This window comes from Capsicum annuum, chromosome 3, assembly GCF_002878395.1.
Source record: "Capsicum annuum cultivar UCD-10X-F1 chromosome 3, UCD10Xv1.1, whole genome shotgun sequence".
Lineage (NCBI taxonomy): Eukaryota > Viridiplantae > Streptophyta > Magnoliopsida > Solanales > Solanaceae > Capsicum > Capsicum annuum.
In genome coordinates, this window is record NC_061113.1 from 158,644,301 (window position 1) to 158,656,174 (window position 11,874).

The 11,874-nt window shown below is 34.8% G+C and overlaps 1 non-coding gene across 1 annotated transcript; it reads right to left on the bottom strand.

Annotated features, from left to right (window-relative positions):
* Positions 1-11,099: 11,099 nt before the first annotated feature.
* On the bottom strand, positions 11,100-11,210 carry LOC124897443. The gene has a single exon (XR_007054162.1). It is a non-coding gene; the product is annotated as a small nucleolar RNA R71 (small nucleolar RNA).
* Between the last annotated feature and the right edge of the window lie 664 nt (positions 11,211-11,874).

Sequence of the window (11,874 nt, forward strand, 5' to 3'; positions counted from 1 at the left end):
AATATAAATGACTCACTTAGCTCAAATTAAAATCATCATAATCATAAGAGAGTAAAATATATTGGATGAAACATGTGAGTCATCATAATAAATCTCAATTCACTTCCATCTCGATTCCAAATCATCAAAGCAATCAAATCTCATAACAATTCTCTTTGGAATATATGTTCATTAAATCTTTCGAAAACAGTGACTTTCTCAAACTCAGTCTTTCAAACAAATATGTTTTCATCTCAGATAAAAGAATAAGACTTTTCATATTAGATAGGAGAATACACACACACACATTGAGAGTCTCTTATAACCGACATAAATCATGTGAGCTACATGGAGTCTAATGTCTAACCCATATTGGGGAGAGTTGTCCTATCCTTGCCATCAGAGTAGGACCTTAAATCATCAATCCAAACACTAGTGATCACTATATAAATCATCCTCAAGATCACAACCTATGGGGGAACATAGTTCTAGGGAAGTACCGATCCTGCTATACCTCCCACTCGGTTCTAAAGAATACTCCCGGACTTAGCTCAGATCTTTTCAAAGGAAAATCCATAAATAAATAATTCAACAATTCACAATGGGAGCCATCATGCTACTCTTTGTATAATAATCAATAAAAGTGGATTTTTTTCTCATCTCGGGTTCAAATCAACCCCTTTTTACGACCAAAAGGTCAAAGCATCATTATCATCTCAATTCATTCAAACACAAAGTGTTTATAACACATGATTTCAAAAAAAATGACAATTTGAATTATTTTTCAAAACTCATGTCTCAACATCATATGAAAATTTATCAAGGTTCAAGCTTTACATTATAAACATATATAACTTCCTTCAAAATCTGGAAATTTAGCCATAAGGCAAAAAATATCATCATTCTCATATAATTTTACTTCTAAAATATCAAAAACATCATAGTCTAATGATAATCAATATAGGATATAAATTCATGCTTCAAAATTATAGTAAAACATATAAAATCCATAACTTGTTAAAAGAAAGTATTTTTGGGCACAAGAACGAAAGGTTGTTCTTGTTGAAAAATACCACACACCTTAAACTTGAAGCTTTGAATGAATTTACGAATGACGTAATGCTATTCACGAACTTTTGGGTGTCACTCAAAGCCTTTGTAGCGAGGATTCCGAATATGTAAAAATTATAGAGTTCTCACAGTTGAATCTCTAGCTATTGGGGTTTTTATGTTAAAACCCTAAAGGTTGTTCTCGATGATTTTGAGAGAAAGTAAACTTATTTTGATGTTGTGGGAGTTTAATCCCGTGTTATAGACATATATAGGGGTATTTTTGGCACTTGAAAGTGAGGTATGCGGGCGCACCAACCATGGCAGACCTTAAGTTGTGTGTCGCACACCTTATGGAAGACATTTAAGTGTGCCTCACACTCCCAATCACACACATTTGATTGGGCGGCACATTGCCCATCGCACACCCATACTGCCTCTCACAAAAATAGGCATAACTCTTTGCTTGGGTATCGAATTTTTGCAAAATTGGTATTGTTGGAAAGATAATTCAATTATCTAAAATTTGATAGTATTGGGATGAAAAATTACATGTATATTAAGATATATTCACGTTTGAAGTTGACCTACGTAGAATCGAATGTCAAACTTTGGATGAATCAATTGGTCTTAGCTCAACCTTGTTCTATGTCATTGCTATAAAAAATTTCCACCTCTAAACTACTCCATTGACTAGTATAATGATCTTGCAACTTGTATTCATGTGAGAATCACTTGGATTAGAGCTTAGACGCGCAGGAACGACGGTTAGAATTCTAGCATAAAAATATGGGGTATTACAGCTACTGTGTCTACATCTCGCTCTTGACCTCCTAAGTAGAATCGTCTACTGGGCGTGCCTCCACTGAACCTTAACTACAGGAATCTCTCTAGTGTATAACAGCTCGACAACACTCACCAAAATAATTACATGCTCCTCCACAAAGGTCAACCGCTCATCCAATTGAACTTAGTCCCATCTAAGCATATGTGATGGGTTAGGAATGTACCACCACAACATAGTAACATAGAGAATAGGATGAACAACAAAAAAATCTAGGGGGAAGGCTTACCCATTATAATGACCTTTCAGGTTATTTTTTATATTTCCACATATTTTAATTATTAGAGATTTCCTATTGTTGCACCAAGATATTTATGAATTGCTGGGACTGACAGTTTAGTTATTGGGCACTTCATTTGTTTTTAGAGATAATTCTCTATTTTGAGGTCTTCACCGATTCAAATTAGATATCGGGCAAAAAAATTAGTCAAATAATCTTGTACACTAAATATGACTATTCCAACTGCCCCAAAATATCGATTTTTGTCTCGTTGGACCTTAGGTTTGAGTCTTAAGACACTTAAGCTCATTTTGAGCTATTGGTCAGAAATTACGAAAATGGTAAGTTGGGTATAGGACCTACTTTTCATTAAAACAACTTTGGATCGATATTTCAACTACTCCTTTAATTCCAGAATGTCCAATTTTGTAGGGTATCATATTCCATATACAGGATTTCGGATGAATCCCAAGGGGGTGTCAGGTCTTAGCTGGCGCTGGTGCACTTGCATTCGTGAACCATTAATCACGTACGCGATCTATAGAAACCAGTAAGTATTGCATAAGTGAAGTATTTAGTTGCATATGTGACATCCCTAATTGATAGGCGGATATTGCATTTACAATAATAATGTTGCATAAGTGACGTTTTCATATTTGGTCAGGTATCACATATGCAATAAACAGGTTGCATATGTGATACACGTATACCTAGGTAGAGTATAAATACCCCCTACCCGTTTGGGGTCAAATTTCATAAGGAATATGGTGTTTACTGAGTTATATAACGATTAACGGACTATTGATCAAAGATTTGAACAAATAAAGGGGGGTATATTGTTAACGAATATTGTTGATAGTGTCAATTTGTATTGAACTATGGAGTATATTCCAAAGTAAATTCAATGAGACTAAATAAACTAGGATTATGGTCACCAATGTGTTAATGAAATCAGGGTTGTGAGTTATTTCAAATCCCTAATCAACTATTTCAATACAAGGATAATTGAACTCTAAAGTTTATCTATTTGTTTCTCAACCTTAATAGATGGCTACACTTTAATTCATTCGAACGAATGTTCAATTGAATCCTCAAGTGGGTTAATCCTATTATGGTATCAACCCTTAAACCCAAAGGTTAAAGCCCTTGAATTTCTTGTAATTCTTCTCTTTTCCCAACACTAACTTTTCTACTAAAACAAGTGGTGTTCATGGATACACCCTTCAAGTTTATAACCAAGAAAGATCATTAATTTGAAGAGAAAATTGTGCAATTATAATTATCTAAGGGATTTGAACATTCTCACAATCCTAGAAACAATTCACAACAAGGCTCCCATAACCCTAGTTATGGGAGTTTTAGCCACACCTAATATAAGAGAAATATTCCATTGTAATTATCATAAACAATTCAGAAATTACTTAAAAAAATAAAAAATATTGTTCTTGATCTTAGATAAATGGTGAATAAAATGAAAACCCTATGTAAAGATCTTGTTCTGAGAGAATTATCAGTTACAAAATGTTTCAATGGTAAAAAAAATACATAATCTAACCCTAAACTTTGTATTTATATGTTCTGAGGAAGTACAAATTTAAAATTCAAAATGCAAGATGTCGCGTCATAGTTGACAGCCAAAGTGATGGTCCATCGCTGGCCGAACCTCTGTTACTTGAACTGCCACTTGGACTCTCAGTTTTCTTCATTCTATTTAGCTCTGATGGCCAAGGTAATGGTCCATCACTGGACTAACGGTCCGTCGACTGGTCCGTCACTTCGCCCTTGATTTATCTTTATTTTATTTAAGGCTAACGAACACAGAGATGGTCCATCGCTGTCCTGATGGTCCATCACTTAGACCATCACTTGGGTCCTCTATGTCTTCTGTTCTGTTTAAGGTTGATGGATACATTGAAGGTCTATCACAAGGTCAATGGCCCATCAATTAGTCTGTCACACATATTTAGTTCCTGCTTTTTCAAGTTATTTCTTCTTCTAAGTCTTTTACCTGAAAAAAAGTATAACCCAAGATTAAATACCTCAATAGTTGCTTAATAACATATAATTATACAATGTAAAATATGCAAAATATTCCATCAACACCCTCAACTTAAGATAATTGCTTATCCTCAAGCAACTTGACACCACGTCACATGCGTAACCAAGAACAATGATTGGTATTCGACTAGTGAACTATGCATAGCACACCTACTTAATTGACACCTTACTCATGAAGTCTTAATACACAAGATCCACAATTGGCATTATTTCTACAAATCAACACATGTATGCTCATGTACACAACATCTAAAAGAAATCATTAATGACAAGTATACCCAGTTTGACCTAACAGTCAAAGAAGTCCACCACACTTTCTCATTTAACTCGTGGACTATCAACTATGACTTTTACTCTCACAAATGAAGTTTCAAACACTGCACATACACCCATAAGCATTCCCTTAGCATTTAACTCCCCCTATGGTTGACTTGCAAATATCAAATAGGACTTTTTATAGCTTGTAATGAGTCTTCTGTAATAGGTGAGGAATGATTTCGGGATAGTGGCTTCAAATAAAGATTTCACCCTTCTTTACCTTAATTGTTACTCACCATGGCTATTTATTTTCAACATCCCTTACAAGCTATATTACTCATCCAATAGCTTCAAAATACCCCTTTTTTTCTTTTTTTTAAGTCTATATCAGCCACCCTCAACTTACACTAATGTTGTTAGTTGAGGTGCACATTATCTAAATAGATTAGGGCCAGATACGATACTTTATCCCCACTCAGAATGCTCACTTCACATTACTATCTTTCTAACAGTAGCCACCGTCAACTTCGATATTTTTCCTAAGTTAAGGTTCACAATATCCAAAGTTGGACCAGGGCCAAAATCAAGTGCAAACATTCTAAAGAGAGTAAATTAAAATTATTGGGGATAAATAAATGAAAACAAAAGGTCAAAAAAGGTTCAAAGAAAGAATTATATCTTTTTTATGGGGTTTTTATGGATAAGTGGAATAACAATTGAAGGAGGCCTGCTATCCTATTCTTTTAATTCAACCACAAAGTTACACAAATAAACTAGGCAAGTTCTAACTATACACACAATGTAAGAACTATGTCAAATACTCACACACACTGGTAAAGAACTCATACTTATACTACAGATTCTTGGATGTGCATCACATGATTATGCTTGATCTAACTTACCACTTTAATGTTAGTTGCAGATTAAAAATTTTTGATCATTACACATTAAGTACCAAATAAGAATTTTCATAAACTAACAAGTCCGTAGTTTTCTACCACATCATCCTTCTTCCATACACATGAAAAGGTGCTAAAATAAAAGTACATATTTATAATCACGAAACAATATTTACACAAATGATAAACACTAGCAAAATAACAACCTAAATATGTCAGTTCTACTAGATTGCACACGAGGGAAAATAACACAGGCAACAAAAACCCCTGTGGTGACCAAAACATAACAAGAACCCACCCCCACTAAGAAAATATGATTTGTCCCCAATGCATTAGTGGTCAGGGTACTCAAAACAGCTTTCTCCTCAATAGGAGGTATCAAGATCAGAACTGTCTTTGGTGTGTGCCCACTTGCTCGGGCTGAACTTATAGAAACTACCACTGCTTCATCAGTGGCTCTCTTCTTTCTCTTCTCTTCATCTCTCTTTGATCTTTTTATGGCATTCCTTAATTGTCTTTATTCTAGTATTTTATCTCGATGCCTTTTCTCCTCTCCGAACTTGAATCACCACTTTCACAAATATTTTTACCTTTGTCCTTGAGTGGCATGCCCATGAGATCTATAAGGACTTCTTCTTCATAACTTATCATTAAAGCAAGATCAAATGCAGTCGATAGTGGTTGTCTCTTTAACTCAGTAATAGCTGGTTGTGCTTTTTTAAATTCCTCCACTAACTTTGGATAGTCTGGATTAGATAGCTCTTTCAATCAGTTATTTACCCGCTCTTCCATGTCATCCATCCTAGAATTTAAGTTCTCATATGGCTTGAGATCTTAAGCAACAATCCATTCTACTAATAGTTTGAACTCTTTTGATCATACAGTCTATTGCCTTTTAAACTTCTTCTGGGTTTTCATAGTCTTTGCATAGTTCTTTTGTGTCCACCTATACTTCGGATATCTTTGTGTGAAAGATGTGATGTTTGAAGTCTCTCCCTCTAGAGGCATTGATTTTGAACCTGTAGAAGTACCTGGTGGCATATAATCTGGTGGGATATTAGTGGTTAACAGTAATGGCATACCTGGGGGCATCCCCGACGTCTCTGGAGCTGGTCCAGACTATGACTCATATGTAGCTGGCTTATGGAATCGCATCTCATACTTTGAATCATCCTCTGTCCGCTCAATGTCCTGCCTCCTACTTGCTCAGACTTCATTATTAAGTCCCTTAAGTAAAGTCACATTAGCCTGCCTACACAACTCTGTGATCGACAAGGGAAATGACAATGCACTATCCATCTTGTGAGCATAGACAAATATCTCATCAGAAATTATATTTCCAAATTCAATCTTCAACCCCTCAATCATACTGGCCACAAGTACTGCCCTTTAGTCGTCTAGGTTTGTATCTCCTCCTGTCGGCATCAGCCTCAATCTAACAATAGCCCACCAAAACTTAGCTATATAGATTAGGGATAATTTTGCAATTTTATCTTTGTTCAGTGCCTATGATGTGTTACCATCATCAGTAATAATCCTAGCCAACCAAGGCCTTTGGCTAGAAGCTATTAACATGTGATAATTGAGCTCTAGTGTGGACACAAGTATTTCATAATCAGGGCTAAACAACATTTTATTCAGTGTACGATCAGAAATGTCAATCTTCACCCCTTTTAAAGGAACTTCTATTCTGTTCCTTATGTCTGCAAATCTTGTATCCATTACATAATCCTTTTCCAGTAGTTCCAGGTAATTGGCAAAGAATTCCTACACTAGATTTGGGTAGTACCATCCGGGGGGCTTGCTTAAAATAGCCAACTCATACTCATTGAACCTCCTTTCTAGATATGGATACTCATAAAGCTTTGAAGAGATTATTTGGTACTCTTTTAAATAAAATAGGAGATAAGGTGAAGGGTCCTGAGAGAATGAATCCTATTTAAAAACAATAAATGTGCTGGAGTTTCAACCTTTTTGAGAGTTAATGAGATAGGAACTTTTATTTAAATAACTTTATTTATCCATTTAATAGACCATTGGGCCGGTTCAAAATAGCCCAATCGACCTTGTTTGACCTAACCCGTAACTTTTAAAAGTTAGGGTTTGATTGGCGGTTAAGCTGATGATCCGTTAGGTAGCTGAAAGTCTAATGGACACTCTATCACACTTTACTAGGTCATCAGTTAAACAGCCTCATCTTGATGGTAAGAGTGATGGTCCATCAGTATTGTCATTACTTCTTATCCAGTAACTCAGGTTTTTGTCTCAATGTTGACGGTTAAGATGTTGGCCCACTATAACTGTGATGGTTCATCGCTTTTTTCATCAGTCCTCATCTAGAATGTTTGATTTTTACCCATGGCCTCGATGACTTCAGCAGTGGCCCGTCAGACTACTAACAGTCTGTCAGTCCTTCCACCGCAACACTCCAGTATGTTCAATTCCTTTTTCCTAAATCAAAATTCTTGCACACTTAACAAACCCATCAATTGTACAGTGAAAATAACTAATTCTAACTAAAGTTACAACAACATACTGTAGGTTGCCTCCCACTAGCACCTGATTTATTATCATGGCATGACTCAGTTTACTAGATTACTCAAACTATATCAAGAGAAACTATGCTTAAATATTTCATCGAGTCCATTGGATTGATGTATTGCTTGACTCATTGCCCATTTACTTTAAAGACACTTCTATTTTTATTTTCCAATTTAACTACTCCAGATGAGTAGACTTGAGTGACTTCAAAGAGACCAATCCATTTTGATCTAAGATTACCTTGAAAGTTCTTGATCCTTGAGTTGAAGAGCAATACCCAATCACCAACGTGAAAGTCCGGCTTCTCAATACGTTGATCATGGTGTTTCTTCATTCTCTCTTTATACAAGTTAGCACTTTCATATGTGCCAAAATGGAATTCATCCATCTTATTTAGCTGTCCCAACCTCAATTCTGGTACTTCCTTCAAGTCTATGTTCAATGTCTTGAGCGCCCATAAATATTTTTATTCCATCTCAATCGAAATGTGGTATGCTTTGCTCTAAACCAACTAGTACGGCAACATCCCAATGGGTGTCTTGAAATCTGTTCTATATGCCCACAAGGCATCATTGAGCTTTTGAGAATAGTCGTTTCTAATAGAATTCACTATCTTAGCCAAGATTGCTTTGATTTACCTATTTGAAACCTACACTTTCCCACTAGTTTGTGGGTGTATGGAGTGGCCACCTTATGTTGCTTCACACTATATTTCATCAATGCCGCCCGAAATATCTTATTGCAAAAGTGAGATCCCTTGTCGCTTATGATTGTCCAAGGCACCCCAAATGTGACAAAATATTCTTCTTCAATAATGCTACCACTCTTTTACCTTCATTGTCGGCTAAAACAAGTGCCCTAACATATTTGGATACATAGTCCATAGCTGCTAAGATATATGATCTGAGGTGATTTTATACACTTCGGTATTATTATTCTATCTTACTTTGCCTTGATTTAAGAGCAATTTTAGTTCTTAACATGTTCATATTGATATATATAAGAATTTAAGTGTCCAAGTGTGTGACTACGATGTCCAAAGTATTTTTCAAATAACGTTGTATTTAATTGAGTCATTTAGAGTTCAACCCGAAACACTAGTTTTACTAGGTTGAGCTAGGTGTGTGCCTAGTTGGTTCCGGTGGATTCTAATGTGTTTAGTTTATTTCAAATGGTTTAAATGTGTAATTATGAGTGGAATAACTTGTTTGTAATAGACAAAGTTTAATTAGATTAAGTCAAGAGTCGAAATAATAAGTTGAAGATCATTGCGAATTTGCCTTATCTTATCCCTTGTTTTGATTTGTTGTTAAGAATATTGTGTTGTTTTAATCTCGAATATGTGGTGTATGATATTTTAGGAGGCTTAGAGAACTAAATACGGTGATATATTGATGATAAAAAGGATAAAAATTCATTGAAAATATACTACAAAAGACATGTGCAAAGGATTTCCACATTTAACCAAAATTTTGAATACAAATTTTAGTGAGACAACGCGAAGTTAACGCATCGCATTGATGTGCCAACGCGTTGAGTTATGCGTCGTGTTGCTAAAATTTTGCCTGGTCAACTGTAGAGCGCCAACACGGAAAAGACATTATCCTATTTTAATGTAACTTGGCACGCAAAATAAGGAACTTAGGGAGAATCTTTTCATTTCCATTACCAAATTTGGATAGGAATTGAATATATATATATATATATGTAGGACAGCTGGACTCAACCATATTATTTTCTCGGTCAACTTGGAAAATTTTTGGAGATAATATAAAACCCACTAGACACGTTATTCAGGAGAGCTGGAACTATTTTGACGAAAAACGGAGGCGACTACATGGTTTATTATTTTTTAAAATTTTTATTTAGCTTTTAATTTTTCATATTATGTATTCGGGTATTTGGATCGTAATTATGAATATTGGTGATTAAAAATTCTTTTTCCGAGGTTAAAGCCAAGAACATGATTATTATTATTTTGGATTAAATTTGTTTAATTTTGCTTATCATATTTGGTTGTTTGTTTATTCTTGTTTAATTATTTTATGAATTGATCACCCATAAAATACATATATTGTCGGCCTTTTGATCTCGAGAGAGGGAATAGGAAGATAGAACATGGAAATAAACAAAGTTTGGTGTTTATTCTTTTATAAAATAAAGAATTAAACTTAGCGTCTAGGATAGGGATGTACTTAGATGCCTTACTTGATTCATACGTAGGATAATAGATTTAATTAACTTAATTGGATTATTACATCTCCGCTTAATGATGTAATTGTAATATCCACATTAGGTAAAAGACTATAGGTTGGGAAACCATGATCATTCAATTAACCCTATGAATCAACAACCAAGATAAACAAATTAATGGATGAAATTCAATAACATAGTATGATTGTTCAGAGTGCTTTAACCCTGGGATTTTCCTCATTGATTGTTCCAAGAATTTAATTTTTGCATTATTTATTTTATTTTTAATTTATAAAAATTACAAACTCTCTTTTTGGTTACTGTTGCACTAATTAATCTTGGTTTTAATTAGCCCACTTTACTACTTGGTATACCATGTACACTTGTGTGTGCACTAGGGCGCTGTCAAGTTTTTGGCACCATTCTGGGGACTTGTTATTTAGCAATTGTTTATCTTAGTTTTACTTTTAGATATATTTGGTGTTTTTTATGCTTGGTCTAGGTTTTGTTTTTACAGGAAATAGGTTTTCAAAGTAGAAAGCTGGCAAGGGATCACGACTAGACTCAAGCAAGCTCCGAACCTGAGCAAGTTTACCATCAATGTATGAGAGAAGCAATCTTTCTCCCCAGAATTCCATAATTCCAAGAAGACCAAGTGCATATTGTTCCTATGGCTGAACAAAAAGCAGCTGGTAGGAAGGTTAGGGAAGTGGCAGTCCCACTTTCAATGAACTTGACTTTCCCAATTCAAAGACCAGTAGCTGAGGGGAATTTTGAGTTGAAACACAATATGGTGCAGCTTCTTATTAGCAATAGACAGTTTGCAGGGCTTTCACACGAGGATACACAAGTCCACTTGTAGACTTTCATTGAACTTACTTATACATTCACTCCAACTGGGGTGACTCTAGATTATGTGAGGCTGACAGTATTTCCCTATTCACTTTTAGGGAAAGCTAAAAGGTGGTTCAATATGGATCCAGCCAATTCAATTACATCATGGGACAACTTAGCCAGAATGTTCCTCATCAGATTCTTTCCATCAGGCAAGACTGCAAGACTTTGCAGTGAGATAGTGAGCTTCAAACAAAAGCCTGATGAAAACCTCTATCATGCTTAGGAATGCTTCATGGCTCTTTTTTTAGATTGTCCACATCACTAACAGTCTAATGAGGTACTTACTCATACTTTTGTAGAAGCTCTTGATCACAATACAAAGATTTCGCTAGATTCAGCCGCAGGTAGGGGTGGGCATGGTATGGTATATACCTAATTGAAATTTTTGATACCGTAGTTTTTGGTATTATGGTATTTGGTATGGTATATGGCATACATTTTAAATTTTTTTGGTATATGATATGGTATATGGTATTTACAAATGACATACCGAATACCATACCGAAGTATATATAGTTACATAATTAAATTTCATATATATATATTTACACACATACAAAAAATACTTCGTATTAGTATAAAAATGTTTAGACTTTGAAACTGTCGCTACTCTATCTTTATTGAAATGTCTTTTTGGTGTAATTGACTAATAAAAGGAATTGTTTGTACTTCTTTTTCAATATTTCTACATGTGTAATACATTTTTATGATACAATTAAGATATGCTTTTGAAAAGTCGAAGTAATAATACTCTAGTATATGAGTATATATTGTCAAAGTTAAACAAACTATGGTTATCGATTACCATACCGCAAAATACCAAAAACAAATGTCAAAATACCAAACCATACTGAATTAATATGGTGTGGTAATGGTATAATATTTTTAAAAATCGAATACCGAAATTATTGTACTGAAGTTTTAAATACCGTACC